Source organism: Macaca nemestrina, chromosome 14 (genome assembly GCF_043159975.1).
Source record: "Macaca nemestrina isolate mMacNem1 chromosome 14, mMacNem.hap1, whole genome shotgun sequence".
NCBI classification, from domain to species: Eukaryota; Metazoa; Chordata; class Mammalia; order Primates; family Cercopithecidae; genus Macaca; species Macaca nemestrina.
The window spans coordinates 106,269,405-106,291,141 of NC_092138.1; the positions used below are offsets into that span (position 1 = coordinate 106,269,405).

Consider the following 21,737-nt stretch of genomic DNA (forward strand, 5'->3'; position numbering starts at 1 on the left):
CTTCTTATCCTCGAAATGGCAGATATTCACAATGTCTTCCTCCCACTCCATCCCTCCCCCTTGACTGAAGCCCCAAGAAAGGGCCATATTTTGTTCACTCCTTTATCCCAGTGCCTAGAAAAGTACCAGGCCCATGGCAGGTGCTCATAGATGTGTCGGGTGAACCAATGAATGAACTGATGTTTGCTGCACGAATATGGCCAGTATCACAAATCCTCTAGTAACACGGCAATACGCTGTCTCAGAACTTCTATTTCTTTCTATTATTTGTTGCAGTGTTTATTTCTTCTATTTAACTTTTCAATCTGTCTGACATTTATTGTGGTGTATATCATGTGAGGCAAGGCTGTAAACAGACCTCCAGATAAACAGCTAAACAATTTGCAGAATGATCCATTTTCCCCCCATTGGTTTGTGATGTATGCATTTTCATCCACAAGAGCTGAGACCAGGCCGGCTCCTGTGGGCCAGCTGCTTCCTCGTCTGCCCTCTTGTTCCAGCAGCCCAGGGCTATGCTATTCCTGAGGCAGGGCTGCCTAGTAATTGGAATACACAGGTACTAGAATTAGACAATCTGCCGTCCACTTTCTAGCGCAACCACTTACCATCTGCGTGACTCTGAACAAAAGAATTTGCTTTTTATTGTTGTTGTCCAGGCTGGAGTGCAGTGGTGCGATCATAGCTCACTACAGCTGCTAACTCCTACGACAAGAGTTCCTCAAGAGATCCTCCCGCCTCAGCCTCTCGAGTAGCTGGGACTGCAGGTAGGCACCACCACACCCAGCAAATTCTTACATTTTTTTTTTATAGACATGGGGTTTTGTTATATTGCCCAGGCTGGCCTCAAACTCCTGGCCTCAAGGCATCCTCCCACCTCGGCCTCCCATAGTAGTGGGATTACAGGTGTGAACCACCACATCCAGCCTGAAATTTCATTTCTAAGCCTCATTAAGCCCATCTGTAAAATGGGCACAAGGGTAACGTTGGCACACATGGTGGACGCTCAGTTGGTGTCATTATTACACATCACGGCCAGTTAAAGAACCTTCACTCATTTGGCAAACAGAAGCCCGACACGCATTCACCCTGTGCCCAGTACAGTGCTGTGCCTCAGCAGGCAGTCAGTGTCCCTGGCTCCAGCCCTCCTGGGGGGCAGCGCAGTTTTGAATATGGAGGGGAGGCGGCAGGGGTGGAAACGACCCAGCCAGGAGCGGCTGCTCTCGGCGCGGGGAGGAGGTGAAGTGAGAACTGAGCTGCTTGGGTCCCAGGGAGGCTCTGACTTCTAGAGGGCGCGTTCAGCATTCTTTAGTGGGGACTTTTACCACTTCCAGAAACCTCTGCACATTGGCTCTTGCTGGACCCTGGGGGCCACAGGAAGTGGGAGCTCCAGATGAAGAGTCGCTGGCACTTTGAGGGCAGGGGGCAGGGCCTTCCCCTCATCGGAATACTCTTGGAGCCTACTTCAGTGCCTGCATTCAGCTGGTGCAAAATAAGTGCTTGTTACTTTGCCAATTTCAGTATGACTAGGACTGTGGCAGGACCAATGCTAGGTGATGGGGAATCCGAAGATGCACGGGAGGAGTTCAAGGGTTGGCTGCCTGCAGACCCTCATCGTAAGTCTAAAGCCGGAGAAGAGGGGGAGACGCCGGCCTGCGCCCTGTGACTCTGGGCCTCAGTCTTCTCATCTCTGAAATGGGGAAGGGGTTTCTCTGCCGAGCGGATCGGCCGCAGGACTTGGCGGAGTCGAGGGGTCCAGGCCCAGGAAGGACGCCGTCGGGGCGCCCCCCGCCCCTCAAGCTTGCGTGGCGGCAGCGCGCACGAGCGCAGGGGGCGGCGCGGCCCCGCGGCGGGGAGGGGCGGGCGCGCGCGCGCGCGGCGGCGGAACCGAGCGGACTGGCGTGCGGCCGCGGCGCCGCCAACTCGTGTGGGACGCAGCGCTCTAGCCGCCCGCGGGCCCGCGCACCGGTCCCCCCGCGGCCGCCGAGCCCGCCCGCGCGCCGGTGAGTAGCCTGGGGCTGGGGCCGGGCCGGTGGGGCCCCGCGGGCCGGGGAGGGGCGGGGGCCGGGCGGCTGGGCCGTCACCCCCAGCCGGGCCGAGGGCGGGCGCGCGCCCGGGGCTCCGCGGGGGAGAGCGGGAGGCGGGCGCGCGTGTGGCCGCGCGGGGCTGAGCGTGTCGGTGGCCGGGCGGGCGGGGGCGGCGGCGTGTCCGCGTGTCCCGGGGTGTGCGCGTCCCCGGCGGGTGTGCGTGTGCACCCCGGAGCGTCTGGTGGCGTTGTTGGGGTGAGTGCGTGCGGGGACGCGGGCATGGCTCCCCGCTACCCACTTCCCGAGTGGGGACGACGGGCGGAGGAGTGTGCCGGGCGCCGCAGGGAGTACGTGCGGGTTTCAGGGAGTGTGTGTGTGCACGTGTGTGCATTCCAAAGTGATTTGTGTGCACGCACATGCGTGAGCCCAGGAGGGCGAAAGTGTGCCTGTGTGGGTGTGAGTATAACGAGTGTGCAGGACCGCGCGAGCGTGTTTATTACTGAGGTTGAGGGCCCCCTTTGCGCCCACCAGGCCTTTGCACAGTGATGGCCCCCAAGCCAGGGAGCCCGTGGAGAGAGAATCGGCCTGGCATGGGCTGGGGGTCGGGACTGGGCCTGATCTGGTGAACCAGGGGCCGGGAGGACAGACTCAGAGCCTGGCTGGGCCTGACAGAGGCGAAGGTCTCAAAACCAGGCTGTGGCAGGGCCACTGGCAGGACCCTCTCTGCACACACAGGCTGGGCGAGCGGAGGCTGTGGTGGGCCTCGGCCGGGCACCCGAGGACGGTGTTTTCCTAAATACCCTCCGGGCTCCCCTGTCTTTGTTCTTGACTCTTTTCAGCCAGGCCTGGGGGGCTGACCTTATACTTGCCTGTGTATGTGGGTGCCTCTCTGCCCGCCCTGCTAAGTAGATGGATCTTTTGATTTATTTATACCTCGCTTAGGCTCCAAGTGTGAGTCCCAGGACGGTAACAAATTGATCACAGCGGGCTTGGGACACCAGCTTTCGAGGTCTGTCCTTGCAGTTTTGACTGACAGGCTTTTGTGTGTGTGTGTGCACTCTCTAACTGTTGAAAATCTTTGCAGTTGAAAGTCTTAATTGTTTTAAGGCAAACTTTAGAAACTCCAGAGCTCCCTACTTGCTCTGACTTTTCCAAATTCAGCTTGCCTTTTCTGGGGGAAAATGTCGCCTTAGTTTGGTGTACAGTACGTGCAGGCAGGTCTTGAAGGCACGTTTAAAAACCGTGTCGTTAATGGAAGAAGAATTTCATTGAAAGGGACGCAGAGCCGGCTGGAAGCGCCTGCCCCGGACTCAGCAAGTTTGAGCTTACCGAGTGAACTTTGGACGTCTTCTTTTAGCAAACAAAACCTGGAAGGAAGCAAAAAAGACCCACATTCTTTTTCTTTTTTGTCCTGAAAATGAAAAAAAGAAAACACCTTCTGAGTTTGCTGGAAATGCCCCCTCTCCTTCCCCCATCAAGGCCAAGCCCTCCCTGCATCCCCCACCCCCAAATAAAATATGCCTGTGGGGAGCCGTGGAATGAGTCACTCCCTGGCAGAAAGCCTGATGGGCAAACATTTGGGAAGGTTCTTGCCTAACTTCCCAGAAGAAAAGGCCCAGGATTTAAAATGGTCCCTGTGGTTTGTCAGCCTCTGCCGTCCCGTCTGCTTCGGAAATGACTAAAAAGTAGTTTGTATCTCCACAAAATAAAGTCTCAGACTGAAGGCCTTAGACCCAGGTTGGTCTGGATTTAGAGCTGTTTGGGTTTCCAGAAATGGAGCGCCCGGCTTTAACTGGTGGCATTTCTGGTGGGTTTGAACAAGGGCAGAGGAGGGAAATGGGGAGGAGGTTCCCATTTACAGAGCAGAAGGGACTGTGTGCTGGGAGCCGTTCTAGGGTGTGTGAATCTCCCAGTGCTCTTCTGCGACAGAAAATGCTTTTGGTTTTGTGCACAAGGAAACTGAGGCACACGGGTGTCAAGCCTGTGTCCTGGGGCAGCTGAGAGGAGGTGGGGGCAGAATCCTAAGTCACCTGCCCAACCTCACAGCCTTTCCTCTTTCCACTGCACTTGGGATATGGTATTTGACTGGCTGAGGTGCACAGACCTAGTGCTGAGTACTTTAACACACATCCGTTCATTTTCTTCTCGTCGTAGATAGGGTTTATTATCCCCATTTCACAAATGAGGAAACCGAGGTTCAGAGACGTGACCTGCATAATTTCGTTAAAGTAGCACCATGACAGATGGTCCCCATTTACTTTTACTTATTTATTTAATTTTGAGACAACGTCTCTGTTGCCCAGGCTGGAGTACAGTGGCGCAATCTCAGCTCACTGCACCCTCTGCCTCCTGGGTTCCAGTGATCCTCCTGCCTCAGCCTCCTGAGTAGCTGGGATTACAGGCACATGCCACTGCACCCAGGTAATTTTTGTATTTTTAGTAGAGATGGGGTTTGACCATGTTGGCCAACCAGGCTGGTCTCAAACTCCTGACCTCAGGTGATCCACCCAACTCAGCCTCCCAAAGTGCTGGAATTACAGGCATGAGCCACCATGCCCGGCCATGTCCCCATTTATTGAGGATATACTGTGTGCTACGTCTGGTGCCGTATTTCCCCCAGTCCACTCACCAACACTGAGATGGGAACCATCATGATGCCCATTTACAGGCGAGGAAACTGGGACACAGAGAGATGAGAGAATGCGCCAAAGACCATGTACCAATACAGAGCAGACCTGGATTTGAACCCAGGCTTGTCTGAGCCAAGCCCATGGTCTCCCCACTGTACTAGGAAGGTGGCAGGCACTGGGCTGGGTGCCTGGCCTGCGCTGAGGTTCAGTGTCATTTTCCTGATCTTACAGAGAGGGAGGTTAAGTAACTTGGGCAAGGTCATAAACCTGCAAATGGCAGAGTCGGGATTCGAACCCACATCTCTGATTCCAGAGTTCCTCACCTTAAACCACATCTGGCTGCCTTTGTCGTGCTTTGCTTCTGTTGCATGCTGCAAAGCCACGTAGGTTAAGACAGGCTAGGTTCCTGCAGGGCTGGGTTGCGCGAGACCTGGGAGAGGTCTTCTAGAAGGTACTGCTGGCCTTCCTCGCCCAGGGCCAGAGCTACTGGAGAGAAAGGGCCGCCATTCACATTTTTTCTTTTCTTTAAGTGCCCCAGATACTTTTCATAGGGGAAGTGTCAAAACAGTTGTCAAAAAGAGAAGAATATTTCCTTCCTCTTCTCAGGCTAGACCAAGCAAGGGAGTTGGAGGGTGGAGAGTGGAGGGCCCTGATGAATCATCCAAGATTAAATACGGGTAGCCACTGCCAGACTTGTGTGGAGATGAGGCTGGGACACTGCTCGCAGGAAGAGTCCGGCGTTCTGACCCCCCGATGTCACCTTCACGGGCCTGACTCACAGTCCTAAATATCTGACAGCGTGATCACTTCTAGGTAGGCTTCTTGTCTCTTGTCATTTAAGTCCCCTGCCTGCCTTTTTTCCCCTGCTCATTTCCATTTTGATCACGGCTTCTACTACGTGTGCTTGAAATGAATGTTGTGTGTGAGGACCTGTGTGGTTTGGGCCGTGTTGTGCCCCCCGCCAGTGTCCTTCGGTGTTGAAAGGAAAAGGTATTTCTCTCCCTTCCATGTACGTTCTGCAAATTGACGAACATTTGCAAATTGCTTTGAGATGCGTTAATTTAAGGTGTGAAATAATAGATCTTGTGCGAAGGCTCAGCCACATTTCTGGCATTGATGGATTTTTCTCCCGTCTGGCCTGTGATTTGGGGAGGTAAAAATAGTCCTTGTTTCTACGTTTTTATCTTTTTTTTTTTTTTGCTGACATCATTCTTAGGAAGTGGCGTGCACATGCCATGGAACTTTACACGGAACATGGAGCTCTGGGGAGCAGGAGTGCTCTTGGAATGAGGGGTGGTCTGCGGTGGCCGGGGTACCTCCTGGCTGTCTGTGAGATGGCTTTGAAATGAGCAGACACTGTTGAGGGCCTCAGTGGCTTTTTGGTATTTGGCTGTCTTTTCACTTGTGACGCTTGGGTAATGGCAAGATAACTTTTGGGGAAAATGTTAGTTTAAAAAGAAAAAAAAATCAGGCCAGCACTTTCCCTCATTCCTGTCTGAGCTGGTCCCTTCCCTTGGCCAAAGCTGAACTAAACCAATGGCCTTCTCAGACTCGACTTCCAGACGGAGGAGCCGACATCGGGGCAAATCAGTTGGTGGTGTAATTTCCTGTGACATTAACTTTGGGAACTTGAACTTGGAGTGGGAGCTAGCATTTTGACATCTGTCCCTCTAACAGGACTCGCTTGTGTGGACACAGACCCACATACACGGGCTGCGCCATTGTCTCCAGTTCTGGATTTTTCCACAGATGGCTTCTCGGGTGGTCTGGTGGTAAAGAAACAGGTCTTCTAGCCAGGCCTTCAGCAGGGGCAGGATCACAGCACCCCACCAGACCTGACTGGCCACCGCCACCGTAGCTGTGGCTGGGCAAGTGGGGGGGCCATGGGAATCGAAAGATGGGGTGGCCAAGATCTGAAATGCATTCAGTTGCAGTGGCCTGGATCTGCACGGAGCCGTTCTTTCTTTCTCTTAGACATCTGCGTGATGGTGACCTCATAGAAAAGAAAAAAGGGGCTTTATGTGGGAATTCCATAGAGTGTGAAGGAATTTGGACAGGGGAAGGGGGAGGGAAGTTGCCATTCAGAGCCTGCAGTGCCTGCATTTTCCCCGAATTATTTAACCCTCGTGCTTCAGAATTAGGCTGAGGTTTGCGGGGTGGGTCGTGTTGACCCGGGTGAACAGAGATCCCTTTAAGAAGAACTCCATGTTCCAGAGGGGCGTTCTTACTGCAGGTGAGTGGCAGTATGGGAATTAGTCCGCAGGCCCCTTCTCGAATGCCTGCCCTCTCTTGTTCCTTGTCCTCAACGTCTTTGAAACTTGGGCTTGTTGGGAAGACACCTGCAAAAGGATGGATGCACATGACCTTCAGCTCTAATGAATCCAAGCTGCTGATGAGGAATTCACTGGGCTCCCAATCCAGAGAGCTTCGCACACACCCACTGGGGTTGAGATGAGCACTGGGTTTATTTATTGTGGACTTTTGGAGTCGGAAGGACTCTCGCCAGCCATTTGTTTCACAGAATGGAACCTGAGGCTCAGAGAGAACAAGGCGCTCCCCTGCAACCGCATTGAGAGCCTGGGCTCGGGCACCCGATGGGGTGAGTGAGGCTGGAGTCCCAGACCTGCCTCTCCTGAGCACGTTGCCCACTGCTCTGAACCTCAGTGTCCTCATCTGGAAAACAAGGACGATATTATGACCTCAGAAAGTTTGGGGGAGGAACTAAGTGAAATAATGCATTTCAGATGCTCAGCACCTTGTAAGTGCTTGATGCTCCTTCCCCGAGATTACATGAGAGACATGGAAAAGCTTTAATGACCAAGGACCCACCCAGGGTCACTCAGCCAGGACCCATAGTCCATGGCCCAGAATGTCTCCAGTGCCCCTGTATTGAGGCCCTAAACAAGGCCGGAAGTGGGTGCCGGGGACCCCTCTGGATTCCACCGGAGCACCTTCCTAGGATCATGGCTCCCAAAACGGAAGGGAAGGAGACAGTGCAGTTTGCAAAGAGGCAGGATTTAAGCACCAGGGTGGCCCTGTGGCACCTCAAGAAAATGTTTGCCTCTCAGTGTCTGCTCTTGTCCCCACCCACCTCCCCAAGGCGAGGCCATAAGTCCTCGGTGTGGTGTTGGAGGTCTCTGAAGGCCCTGAGAGCTGTGTCAGCCACGGTGTGTTATGAAGCAAGGCAGATGTTTTGTTAATTATTTACACAGCGTCAGCCCTGCAGAGGACTGTGCTGACAGGAGCGGCTGGCACAGGCCTGGCTGTGGGGCAGAAGTGAGCAGCCCTCTTCACCCAGCAGTCCTCCTGAAAAGGTCTGCATAGCAAGGCCTGAGGGAGTCCTGCACATTTTGTGCACCCGCCCCCTGCAAAGCCGTTTGAGTTTCCCTTAAACTGGCTCATTTTCCTGAGCTGGTGGAGAGATCCTTGCCCTCTGGAAGTGGCCATCCCTCTGGGGCGGCTTCTGTGCCAGCTCGTCACAGCCTAGACCCAGCTGTAGTCACCAGGAGAAGGTGTCACCAGGCTCTGGAGGTTCACTCCTCTGCAGTCATCTCATGCAAGGAAGGCTTCACGGGGGCCCAGCCTCTACTCCCTCATCCGCAAAACAAGCCAGTGACACTAGGCACCAGCCCTGTGATCCTCCAGCACCCCTGGGGGTAATGTGCCTTAGAAATTCAACTTTAGGATTAGAATTCCACTAAGAGGTTGTACCATATGACAGAAAAGGTAATCTAAAAGTCACAAAGACCAGGACGGGCCTGGTGGCTCATGCCTGTAATCCCAGCACTTTGAGAGGCCGAGGCGGGCAGATCACTTGAGGTCAGGAGTTTGAGACCAGCCCGGCCAACATGACAAAACCCCATCACTACTAAAAATATGAAAAATCAGCTGAGCGTGGTGGTGTGCACCTTTAATCTCAGCTACTCGGGAGCCTGAGGCATGAGAATCACTTGAACCCAGGAGATGGAGGCTGCAGTGAGCCGAGATCACGTCACTACACTCCAGCCTGGGCAACAGAGCGAGACACTGTCTCAAAAAAAAAAAAAAAGAATTCTGCAAAGAATGGTGCCTGGCATCAGAGCTTTCCCTGAAAGGCCACTAAAAATGAGGAATGTGAGCTCCGGGGAGGCGAAGGGGGCAAACCCACCTTCCTGTTGCCTGTTTTACATAAGGAGGTTTTGCATAGGAGTCATTTTAAGATACATGAAATAGCCAGAATAGATAAATCCACAGAGACCGAAAGCAGATTGGTGGTTACCAGGGCCTCTGACGGGGGGGATACTGGGGAGCAACTGCTTAAAGGACATGGGTTTTTATTGGGGTGACGCAGATGTTTTGGAACCAGATGAAGGTGGTGGTTGCACAACATTGTGATTATAATAAATCCCATCGAGCGGTTTGCTTTAAAATGGTTAAATTTATCTGAGAAAAATGTTAAACAGAAAAGTTTTGGCCAGGCACAGTGGCTCACGCCTGTAATCCCAGCACTTTGGGAGGCCGAGGCAGGTGGATCATGAGGTCAGGAGTTTGAGACCAGCCTGACCAACATGGTGAAACCCCGTCTTTACTAAAAATACAAAAATTAGCTGGGCATGGTGATGGGCGCCTGTAATCCCAGCTACTCGGGAAACTGAGGCAGGAGAATCACTTGAACCCGGGAGGCAGAGGTTGCAGTGAGCCGAGATGGCACCACTGCACTCCAGCCTGGGCAATAGAGCGAGACTCTGTCTCAAAAAAAAAAAAAAAGACAAGTTTCTCTTGCTTAAAAAAATAAATAAAAGCATGAAACCCCCTCCTTTTACACATGGGGACACTGAGGCCCAGAGAGACACCATAACCAGCCTCAGGTCCCACATGCAGCCTGCTGCTGTGTAGCCTAAATCAGATCACTGTCCCAACTTTCAGACTAAGACTCTGGTTGTGACACCTGGGCCTGGACTGCGGGTGAAAAGTTTTGACGCAAAAACACAGACCTTCCACTGTCGTGTGGGCTAAGGGGACTCTCTTCTGCTGACCAGAGATGCTTGCGCTGGCTGTGTGGCACATTCTCTCATTCCTTCAAGACGTATGTCTGGATAGAAGTCCTGTGTCAGACATTGTGCTGGGAGCCCGCACAAAGACCCTCTAACGGCCCCACCCATTGGCCTCTCACCACCTGGTGGGGACAGAGGCTGTCACAACCCCTTCTTAGGTGCTCTTGATCGATTTGCAGGTGGCGTCTTTTGGAATGCACTCTCTGGGGAAGTAGGAGAGCTTGCGGCAGTGAGCGGTGTTTGAACCCACCTGGAGGGAGACGTGGGGTTTGCCAGAGGCCTGAGAAGGCTGGGGTGAAGGGCAGGTAGACCCCAGGGTGGGGAGGCAAGTGGGGCCGGGAGGTGAGAGCCGGGGCTGTGGAACTTCCTTCTGCTTCCTCGGCCTTTGCTCCCGTCGGTAGATCGCCTTACCAGGCACTTGCCGTGGCTCATGTTCTAATCTAACCCTTAACCTGAGGGAACGCGCTTCATCCTCCCAGTGATGCTGTGATGTGGGTACCATTATGCCCAATTTATAGATGAGGAAGCAGAGACCCAGAGAGTCCAGGATCTGTGGTACTTGACGAGCATCAGCGTGAGTGCTGTGAGGACACCCACAGCCTGGGGGTCTGAGCTGAAAATCGGAGGACAGAGGCTGCCCTCCAGAAGTGACCAGGATGTGGGCTGTGAGCTGCCCAGATCAGGGCCTGGGTGAGGGCCCGTAGGCAGCTGGAAGGAACAGCATGCACCCAGGTACCATGCCAGGGCCCCTGAACATCCGTCTTGTCATCGCATGGTTGTAACCTGCATCACAGACTGAACATGCAGTCCAGGAGGGGGTGGGACTGGGTCTGTGGACCACAACGGTATTCTCTATGCCCAGCATCGTGCCTGGCACATAGGAGGAGCTCAATTAATATTTATTGAGTAAATGGGAAGTTTTAAGTGGACATGCCGCGGCAAGATCTTTGGAGAATGTTTATATGGAGTGAACGAATCTGTTAACAAACGTTCCTCACTGCCCTCAGTGGGCTGCGCAGGGCTGAGTTGAGCTGAGCTGGCCCTTCCCTGGGAGAAGAGGTTTCTTAGAGAAATGCTCATCCTCGAATTATTCCAATGAGGAGGGACCTAAGCCCAGAAGGGCTCTGCCTCCCAGAGTTACAGGCTCTCCTTCCTATACCCCTTCCCTGCAGAGGCAGCTCCCACATGTCTGCATAGGAGGGCTTTGGGTTGGAATGGGTCAATGCTGTGTCTTAAAGCTGCATTTTCTACCAAGCACGCACTTATTTTGTTCAGAGGGCATTTTTTTGGGGGGTTGCTTTGAGGAAAGGCTAAGCAAGCCACCTTGTGGCACAGACATGACTTTTCAGCAAATAAGCAGGACCCCAGATTCCACCCCGTCTTAGAAAGCAGGAAACCCAGCATTGAAAGAGGAAAGATTCTGTAGCTGATGTGGCCTTGGCGGGCCACCAGGGTGGATGCCCAGATGGCAGGATCACTGGGCACCACATGGCACACAGAAGGCAGCAGAGGAGAGGGAACCCGCCCCTGGGCTTGGCAGGTCTGGTCGAGTCCGCCTGGATTCAGTTACACCAGGACCTCGAGTGGGCCCGGCGTGCCGGACTGAGTCAGTGTGTGTACATTTCCTTTGTTCATCTCCCCCGGGAATGTCGTGGCCTTTTGTGTTTGTTTAAAATGCCAGCCTCCTTACCTAACCCAAGAGGAAATGAGGACTGGGTTTTTGTCTGTGCAGAGGCTGGGACAAGTGTGGGAGCCACCTGCTCTTGGAGCCAGCCTGGTGGCGACAGCGTGGCATTTGGGAAACATTCGGTGGTTTTCTCCAAGGGGTAATGGGCACACTGGGTGCTGGGCTGCCCCTAGACTGGGCACCAGGACCCTGAAATGAGGAAGCCTCGTGACCAGGTTTCACGGTGCCATTCAGCAAAGGATGGCTGAGCACCACACGCCGCCTTGGCCCCTGGGGAAACATGCAGGAATCAGATGAGGTACCTGCCCCATCTTCCTAGGGAAATGTGCAGAGAAAGTGCTTGTACTCCGAGCTAACACTTTTCACTCATACAGGCCTTTATGGTGTTCTGTGTCTTCAGACATCGATCACCTGTAGGTGGGATACATCATGGCCCCACTTTCCAAACTCCCAAAGCGGCAGTGATCTGTAGAAGTATTTAGTGCCATTCAGGGACGGGAGAGGCGGTTTGGAAGATGCTGTCTGCTGTGCGAAGTCCCTGGATGCTCAAATGGCTTATGGGGTGGCATCTTTGAAATTACACAGTGAGGACATATGGTCACTGTGATGTGCTAATGTTAGCAATTGAGATATTTAATTACCCAGAAAAAAAACCTTTTCCTACCCAGTACAGGTTACTGGAGAGCCTTTATTTCTTAGGAGGAGGGTCTTACACAGTGTAATTTGGACCATCAGATAGGGAGTCATTATCCCTCATTCATTTATTAGCTAATTAAGTGGTTTATCTGGTCACACATTTATTCCTTCAGTTGCCATTCATGCAGCACTATTTGCTGATGTACCTGGCCTGGTGCTAGGCACTGAGGGTGGAATGAAACAGAACAAATATGACTGAGTCCCTACTGTGTGCCAGCTCGTAGGGTGTGCTGTGTGCCACAGGTGAATGCATTCACTTCCCAGTGGACATGTAACGACCACCTACTGTGTGCAGACTCGTGGAGGCACAGAAATGCAAATGGCACCGTCCGTAGTTGTTTGGACACTTGTGGTGTTTTGATGGGGTCTTTGGTCCTAGCCCTCTCTCTGCTTGGTGTGATATACCCAGTCAGCCACTGTTCACAGGCCACGTGGTGACATCCCCAGAATGAACCAGAAACAATCCAGATGCCCCAGGAACCGACGTGAGAGCAAGGCATCCGCTTCACACGTTGTGTCTCAGTTCAGCGTCTTGCCACCACCCAGCATTTTGAGACAGAATGTGAGATCGCGTAGTTGGCTAAATATATAAATATTTTATGTCTTGATATTCTGAAAATGAAGCCCAAATGCACAGAACTGCAGCACATCAGTGCTATAGATCATATGTTATAATAATCTGATGACATGTTGTTTAAATATTTATGGACTGATGCGACATGACAATGGGGGAGAGAGGAGGCTCAGAGCAGAGTCTCGGCAGATGCGGAAAGGAGGGAGCAGATTCCTGTGATCCTGAGAAGCGTCACAGGACACCTGGGTTTCTGATGTGATGTTTGGAGTTTTATGACAAGAACAGTGGCTGACATTTATTGAGCACTTGCTGAGTGCCATACCCTTCACTGATACTATGTCATTTAATCATCACAGCATCCCCAGAGGATGGGGTTCTTATTAACCCCAAGTTACAGAGGGGACACTGAGGCCCAGTCAAGGCAGTGGTCCACCCCAGACCCCACAGCCAGCGAGTGGCTCAGGAGCAAATCCAGGCTGACCCCATTCTGCATTGTAGCTCTTAATTACTGCGCCGTGCTGCTCTACGGGTGACAGGTCATATCCGAAAACCCCCCACCCCTGCCTGGGTGACCCCTTGCTTGGTACTAACTGGACTTTTTTTTTTTTTATTGAGACGGAGTTTTACTCTTGTCACCCAGGCTGGAGTTTAGTGGCACGATCTTGGCTCACCGCAACCTCTGCCTCCCAGGTTCAAGCAATTCTCCCTTGCCTCAGCCTCCCGAGTAGCTGGGATTACAGGCACCCACCACCACGCCTGGCTAATTTTTTTTTGTATTTTTAGTAGAGGCGGGTGTCACCATGTTGACCAGGCTCGTCTCGAACTCCTGGCCTCAAGTGATCCGCCTGTCTCAGTGAACTTTCTAAATCACAGGAAAGGAAGGTGATGTCTGTAAAATGTCAGGTGGGGTTGGAAGGCACAAGGAATGAATATCTAGCCCAGGAGGGGCAGGGAGTAGTGTGGAAGGGCCACTGCATCCCAGGGCCTGGCACATAGTAGGTGCTCAGGAAACGTGATTCTTGAGCCTCTGCCCTTCTCTTTGTTGTTGGTTTTGCAGAATCGTTAAGGGGGTTTACTGCGGACTGTCCCCCATACAAGTGTCCTGTGGCCCCTGAGCCTTTGCCTCAGCTTCTCCTTCTCCCTGCAGTGCCCTGGGAGGAATCAACTGACAGCCCTTTCAGTCTCCCACCATCCAGCCAGTTAAGGCAAGGTGTTCCCCTTTTATAGAGGAGTCTCCTAGAGCCAACCGCAGCATCCCTGCCTTTGGAAGCCACCTGGAATGTGCCAGCTGCAGTGGCCGTTCCTTCCATGCCCCCCATCCCGCTGTGTGCTCCATCCCCCCACATCTGCTGCTGTTGGTTCTGCCTGTTGCGTTACTGCTCTGTGACCTGGATCCCCTCCAGCACAGAGGTCTCGAAAGGTTGATCAGACATCCTCAGCACCTGGAGTGGGGCCTGGCCCACAAGACGGCAATAAACAGCCAGCCATGGAAATTCACCCGACAAGACCCACAGGGCGGGGGCTGAGTGTCCGAGAAGCCTCTTGGGAGGTGACGGTCTTAGACCTAATGGTGTCTTCCCATTCTGCAGAGGCCTAGGGGTGTCCCTAGGTCCCCAGAGTGGGAGGGTACAAGTCAGAAGGCCATGAAAATGGAACGCAGGGCCAGCTACAAAATTTGTGGGGCCCAGTGCAAAGTGAAAATGCAAGTTCCCTTATTCAAAAAACAGTAAAAAACAAGAAAAAAGGTTTTTCCTTTCCTTTGCAATCTCTCTTTCCATCTGTCATGATGTTTTTTGTTTGCTCTTTAATGTCTCACTCCCTGGGTACAAGATACTTTCAGGGTGAGCGCAGACCTCACGGGTGTGGGCGCACCTGCCCCCGACCCTCCTGCCTGCATCTGGGCCCCTGCTGCAGGTAGCGGGTGGGGGAGCAGGCAGCTGAGGACCCATCCTGGGGAGGCAGCTGAGACTCTGTGCTGCCAGCACGTGCTGCATTATTCCACCAGACTCCACTTAACACAAACTCGAAGATGACATGAAGCGTTTCAGGACAGTGAAAGCACAGCATGAAGCCCTAAACGCTTGGGGCTCCCTTCTTAGGGCAGGGCTGGGTCACCTGGACATGAAGCCAGCCTGATGGGGGAGGGGCCAGAGCACCCACACACACATTTCACACAGAGCAGGGGCCTTTTATTGGTTCTCTCCATGGGGCTGGGGCCAGATCTGATTTGAAGGGAAAGTTCTGTGTTAAGCACTGTCTGCAGACTGCTGCCCCGGCAGGATAGTCGGCCAGCCAGGAGCTCTCCTGAGCCTCTGGTGCCAAAGACACACCGTGGTCAGCCCTCCCTGACTTAATCTCTCACATCATTGCCAGAGATTTTTGCACTAACAAACCCATCCCCTCTGACTTCCGTTCCTTGAGTGACAAGGGTCAGAAATCAAGTGACGCAGTTGCCAGCCTTCTGGGAACAGCGCCAAACACACGGTGCCCCAGAGATCAGAGAGGGCAAGGAGCTCAGATTCCACCAGCCATCATGCTGTTCCCAGCCCTGAAATGGGGAGGCTCAGCAGCCACAGGGAGTGACGTCTGATTACTCTGAAAACATGGATGAGGAGGCTCAGGTGCGGGGTACTTACTTAGTCCCCCACTGTGCACCAGAGGCCTGGCCAAGTACTTTCCGCGTGTTGCCTTTATTAATCCTCGTGGGCTCTGAGCTGATCCCATTTTTCAGATGAAGTTAACTAAGGCTCAGAGAATGAAGCTGCCATGCCGGGCGCGGTGGCTCACGCCTGTAATCCCAGCACTTTGGGAGGCCGAGGCGGGCGGATCACAAGGTCAGGAGATCGAGACCACGGTGAAACCCCGTTTCTACTAAAAATACAAAAAATTAGCCGGGCGCGGTGGCGGGCGCCTGTAGTCCCAGCTACTCAGGAGGCTGAGGCAGGAGAATGGCGTGAACCCGGGAGGCGGAGCTTGCAGTGAGCCGAGATTGCGCCACTGCACTCCAGCCTGGGCGACAGAGCGAGACTCTGTCTCAAAAAAAAAAAAAAAAAAAAAAAGAGAATGAAGCTGCCAGTACAAAGCCATAAGCCACACAGTTTGGAAACTGAGATTTGAACCCAGGCCCTGGCCCCAAAGTTAGTACTCTTTGCATGTGAATCCCAGGCACACTGGCTGGCTGAGGTCCCTCCCGGGCTGGGCCTCTTGCCCCCACTGTCTGCTGCATCTGTGTGGGGGCAGGACAGGGGCCAGGCCTCAGTGCTGCTGCCTGTCCGCTCCTGACCCTGAGCAGTTACCCTTGTTCTTGGCAGGAAGCAGATCTCAGGGCCACGGCTCCAGCTTTTCTCCTGCAAGGCCTGGCCAGCTCTGTGGCTGTACTTATGCCCAGAGAGACAGGTGGCAGCGGCAGAGTTAGGCACACCTGGCCGTGAGTCACACCCACCTTGTGCTCACCGTGTCTCTTGGGCTTGTCGCCACCCACTCAGGTCTCCGTTTTCCCATTTGTGGAGCAAGGGGTAATAGCAGTTCCTGTCTCTGGGGCAGTTTTCCCGATCCATTGTGGTAAGGGTGTATAGTCCTCAGTTCCACGCCAGGCCCAGAAGTGGCATTTGATCCTCTGTGTTGATGATAAACAACATGGTGTGGGGTGAGATCGGAGCTTGGTGGCCCCTGTGACGCTCAGGAGCACCTCCCCAGGTCAGGGCATGTTGGTGGGCTCTTAGCCCAGAATTGCCCTCTCTAAGAAATTCATCCCTTCCTTGTTTTCTTTGTTCATTCATTTTATCCCACAGAGCCAAGTGCTCTGTTGAGATACAGTAATGAGCCCCAGGCATGAAGTCCCTGCCTGCACAAGGCTGGTGTTATGGTTCCTAAACAAGAAACAGGTGCAGGGTTCCTGGCCAGGCAGCACTGGGGAGAGGTAGCTGGGACAGCCTGGTGGCCCATGGCTGCCACAAAGAATGGAGTTCCTTCAATGTCTTCCTTCCATTAAAGGGCAATCCCTGGGGATTTAACATGCTGCCTTTTGTGTGAGGTTCCAGCACTCCCAGGGTCCTGGGAAGGCCTCATCGGGCTTGGCTTTGCTTCAAGGTGTCTTTGAGAAATCAGTTTTTCTGGTTGCAATGTGGGAGTTTTCCCCAGGCTCTCCTAAGACTCAGAACCGCTCCCCCTAACGCTGCTGGTCATGGGGACCTGCCTGGGCCAGGCCCTGGTCACATGTGATCGCATCGACTTGTCTCGGTGACCTTGAGAAGCAGGTCCTATTAATTCATTTTACAGGTGAGGAAAGGGAGGCTGAGTGAGGCTGCATCATTTGCCCAAGAGTGCCCAGTGTGCCCACTGCCAAGTCAGGATTTGAACCCACGCCCGTGGCTTCCAGACCACACTCTCGGAACCACTCTGTCCTGGTGTGAATGATGTTTTTTTAATTCTTGGCAGCAGAAAAACCACAGGTTCTGCTCAAAGCACTAGACTCTCAGCGGACACCTACCATGTGTCAGGGCCATGCTGGGTGCTGCAGGAGGGCACTGCAGAGAAGAATAGAGATAGATTGTTGGTGCTAAATTGGCCTGAAAAATGACCATTTCTGCATGAGCCAGGATTGTGTTGACTCCTTGCTCCAAGGCTGTGAGGTTCATGTGACAGATGAGGAAGTGAAGGCTCAGAGAGGCTGTGTGGTTTGCCGAGGTCACACAGCCCCGGTCAGCCTTATTCCACATCCACCTGCTCTGTCTGCATCATCCATGGCGGTCTTCGGACTAGCTTGGGCCTCCCCAACATCCTGCATTTGGATAAACTGAGGCCTGAAGAACAATTCAGGGCTTGATCCCGAACGGGGGCGGGGACGGAACCCTTTGCATACTTGTGGAAATGGACACTCATTCCACAGCGAAATTGCCTTCAAAATGCCACCGATTCTCAGGGCAGGAGAAGACCTAAGAAATGACAGCGGGCAGTCAGGGCACGTGTGTCTGTGACAGCAGAGGGGCCCGTATCCACCCTTCCTGGGACCGACAGCCAGGGTGATGGGGTTTTATAGCATCTGGAACAGGCAAACCTTTTATAACAAAATGTTTCCAAAGCTATCCCATCCCACCGTTGGCAAGCAGTCCTTAAACGGCAAAGAAGCAGCCGTGCTCCGTATTCACGCAATGGTGAGCTGGCCTTTAGGCCATTTATTTAAAGCGGGAGTTGAGGAGGCTAAAGGCTTCAGTTCTGAGCCGCGGCTCGCAGCCTCGTTGCAGCAGGGGAGCGTCATCTTCAGGGTTTTCTTCCCATTTACGGTTTTTTTTGTTGTATATTTGTAAAATGAGGCTTCTGCTGGCAAAAGCAGGTTTTAGCGAGTGCGGCAGCTCTTTCAGGACCTAATAAGGCCCCAGCGGAGGGTGAATTCCAGCAACACTTTCCTTCCCCCCAGGGCCCCCCCATTCCATCTTGCCTCATACACTTTGGGCACAGGGTACCATTCATCTTGCTTCCCATTAATGGAATTACTGCCATCACTTCTGCAGGATGAGATGGGCCCTTTGGAACTGCCTTGGGGACAGAGGCAGGATTGGCCGCCGAGGGTTTTGCTTAGAGGGGAAGGGAAAAGAGAGAGGGAGAAAACTCTTACACATGGATGCTTCCTTGGGCGGTAAAGATCCTTGGCCATGGAGGATAGAGGCCGCAGGGCCCATCCAATCTGCTTCCTGCTCATGTCCCATGTGAGCCTCGCAGTGGCAGGGTGTGTGTTGGCCCCAGTGGCAGATGTGAACGGAGCTTGACACCTGTGTACCATAGCCCCTAGACTTCAGAAGAAGGGAAGGAGGGGACCCAGGATTTACGGGCTGCTCACAGATACCTGGCACTGCGCTGGCCAAAATTTGGGGACTGGTATCTCTGTCCTCATTCTTAGATGAAACAACAGAGGCCCAGAGAGTGTAGACACTTAAGCTTTGAGTCACACAGCTCAGCTCATAAGCAGCAGCGCTGAAGTTTGAACCTCAGTCTGTCCATTTTCGCGGAGGACAAGCAGCGCCCCTCCTTGAGGCTCCAGGAAGCAGCAGAGCAAGGACTCACAGTCCAGGTACCTGTCAGCAGCCTGTCCCAGCATCACCTCCCAATTCCCTGGGAAAGTGAGCAGACATCTGGAGGGTTTTTTGCTTTCATATAAGAATGCTGGTCGAGGACAATGCTGAATGTCGTGTATTCCACCTGGACATCTGATAGAATTTCAGGGGTCTGGGATCCTGAGGATGAGGGAGGGAGGTGGGGAGCTGACTGGTCTGACACACTGTGCTTGTCATCCTGCATGTCCATTTGCAGCAGGGCTGGCAATCATTGTCCTTTCCAGTTCCGGCTCGATAGATTGATAGGGGCTGCTCGAGATGCCGTGTTGAGAAGGCTTTGGAGACTGGCATTGATTAGTAGCGTCTGCTGTGTGCACAGGAATGAAGAGAAGGGTGTGAAAAGGACCAGACCTAACTTAGTACAATTCTTAACCTGAGCAGCGACCCCAGGGGCACCAACCCTGCTCCGTTCTCATGATTAGTTCATCGTGTGCCTCACCACACTTCCATCCCAGGAAACTCCAGGAGGGTGAGACTGTGCACAGCACACAGAAGGAATTCCACACATAACAGAAGGAAGGATTGATGAAGGCTCTGCGGCCCCCAAAGAGCCAACAGTTGGAATCCTACAGTGGATGTTTTTAAAAACATATTTTTAAATGTCTAGGGATGAGATCTAGGTGCCCACTTATTTAAACCCGGGCCATTTCATCCATGTCACTAACTTGCTGGATATCTTTGAGTCATGGTTTCACCTGCCTGAATCTTGGTTTCCTCATCTTCGCTCCCAGCACTGTGGAGGGGTGACCCTGTTTATGACAGTCGGGGAGCCCAGAACCCATGGGTAGTGGGGTTGGCATTCAGAAATGTCAACTCCGGCTGCCTGCCCCTGCCTGCCGGGCCCTGTCCTCTGCCGGGCGGAGCTCCAGGCTCTCTGGGTCTATAATGCTTTCCTTCTCTCTTCTCAAACATCGCTGCCTCTGGGGAGTCTCCTCTGACCTCAGCACACTGCTTAGAAACGCTTGCTTGGTGCTTCCATAGCCCTTTCTGCATCTTCCCTGGCATGGCCCCCCCAACCCTGTGAGGCCCACTGATGGCCAGTCCCCTGCCCCAGGATCCCCTCCAGGGCTGGGACAGACCCACTTTCTTCTGTGGTCTCAGCGCTCAGCCCAGGGCCTGGCCTGGCGAAGGCCTCGGTGACAGTAGTGAGGGGAGGGAGAATGCACCCTTCGTTTGTTCCTCAGGCCTGTGGCCATGGGGACGACTGAGCTGCTGAGACCACTGTGTCCAAAACCCAAGCCTTTTTTGGGGACAGATAGGTCAGTGGGACAAACGGAACCGGCTCTGTGACTCACACACCCATTGTGCCTGCTACAGCGATCCTTTAAAGGACAGTTGGGTTTGATCCTGCGGGAGGCATTTGGAAAGGTTTTGAGCAGGGGCATGGCCCCCCGAAGCAGAGTGTGGCCCATGGAGGCTGGGGGTGCTGGGAGGGTGCTGTGAACTTCAGGAGAGATGAGGGGAATGGGGCTGTCCTGGGGAGAGTGGGGAGAAGTGGGGAGCAGCCTGGAACAGTGCCAGGTGCCTGGTGTCCACAGGCTGAGCTCCCGCCTGGAGACCCCTGGATCAGGGAGCAAAGAATTCAGGGCTGCGAGTCAGGAAACATGCTCCCCAGGAGCTTCCGTGGCTCCGGAGTCTCAGGAATGATCTCTGGATGGGCGACTGGGGCAAGGGGGGGCTGGGGCCCTGGTCTTAGTCTCTCATCAGTCAAGGAGGGCAATGTGCTTTTTGCCTTTGACTCTCCTCTGACCCAGGCCCTCCATACCTGGATCTGTCTTGGGGGCAGGGTGAGGCTGAGGCCCACAGAAGCCATCGGGTCAGCCTAAGAGCAAGAGTGGAAAAAGAAAAATCATGAAGCAGTAATGTATTAGCCCCTGTGGCACATCGAAGGGGCCGGTGAATCCCTGTGGACTCAGGGCAGACGGTGGCCGGAGCAGTGGTTGTCTCTGTGTGGCTGGAGTGTGTGCAGAGCGGCCAGTGCTTGAGCCTGAATCTTCACAGCCCCTCCGCCACACACGCGAATCCTAACAGTATATTATTATTGATATGTACATATTAACTATTAGCTTTTTAAACAATAATTGCTCCTCCTCCTGCTATTGTGGCTTGTTCATCAGAGCGCCCTTCATATCAGTAGGAGTTGGCCAGGTGGCGAGGTCCTGCAGTTAGAGCATGGGGACACTGCGTGAGCAGGGTGCAGAGGTGGGAAACAGCGGTTGCAGGAACCCGTAAGTGGCTCTGTGGAGCTGACATGGTGGAGGACAGATGTCACTTGGGCTCGATGGGTCAAGGGGTCTTAAGTGCTAAGCTCAGGAGGGATGGCAACCCGGAAACCTTGAAGGTGGATAAGGAAGGGGCGATGGAGGCTTAGGAATATGTTTCTGGTGGCTCATGTGGAAAATGATGGTGCTAAGGCTGGGAGGACTTAGAGGCCAGTGGGGAGGCCCAGGTGTTGATGCCACTGTGGAGGTTCCCGAGCCTCTCAGCTACCTGAGGCCGCACTTCCACTCAAAAAGAGTCCTTGGCTTGGCCGGGCATGGTGGCTCACACCTGAAATTCCAGCACTTTGGGAGGCCAAGGCAGGTGGATCACATGAGGCCAGGAGTTTGAAACCAGCCTGGCCAACATGGTGAAACCCCATCTCTGCTAAAAATCACAGAAATTAGCCGGGCATGGTGGCACACGCCTGTCATCCCAGCTACTTGGGAGGCGGAGGCAGGAGAATCTCTTGAACATGGGAGGCGGAGGTTGCAGTGAGCCGAGATCGCGCCATTGCACTCCAACCTGGGCAACGCAGTGAAACTCCATCTCAAAAACAAAACAAAGAATCCTCAGCTCTTTCTCCTGTTCCACCACCCGCTCCCACCCTTTCCTGCTGGTTGTTGGGGCGGTGGGGGGCTCTCACCTCAGCACCCTCGGCCTCTCTCAGCTTTCCTGTGAAAAACCAGGCCCACGCCTGCCGACTGGTGAGAATAAATGATAA

At 53.6% G+C, this 21,737-nt stretch overlaps 1 protein-coding gene across 5 annotated transcripts in view; it reads left to right on the forward strand.

Annotated features, from left to right (window-relative positions):
* Positions 1–1,596: 1,596 nt before the first annotated feature.
* Positions 1,597–21,737, forward strand: part of LOC105463902 (NIMA related kinase 6) — a 103,588-nt gene continuing 83,447 nt past the window's right edge. The window contains exon 1 of one of the 5 annotated variants that reach the window (XM_071078311.1): positions 1,597–1,613. The gene's annotated coding sequence lies outside the window, so the exon portion shown is untranslated. Of the gene's footprint in view, positions 1,614–1,872; positions 2,001–2,155; positions 2,280–3,744; positions 3,762–5,212; positions 5,468–21,737 lie in introns of those variants that run through there. The other 4 variants (XM_024787384.2, XM_011711319.2, XM_071078313.1 and 1 more) reach the window with 4 other exon arrangements.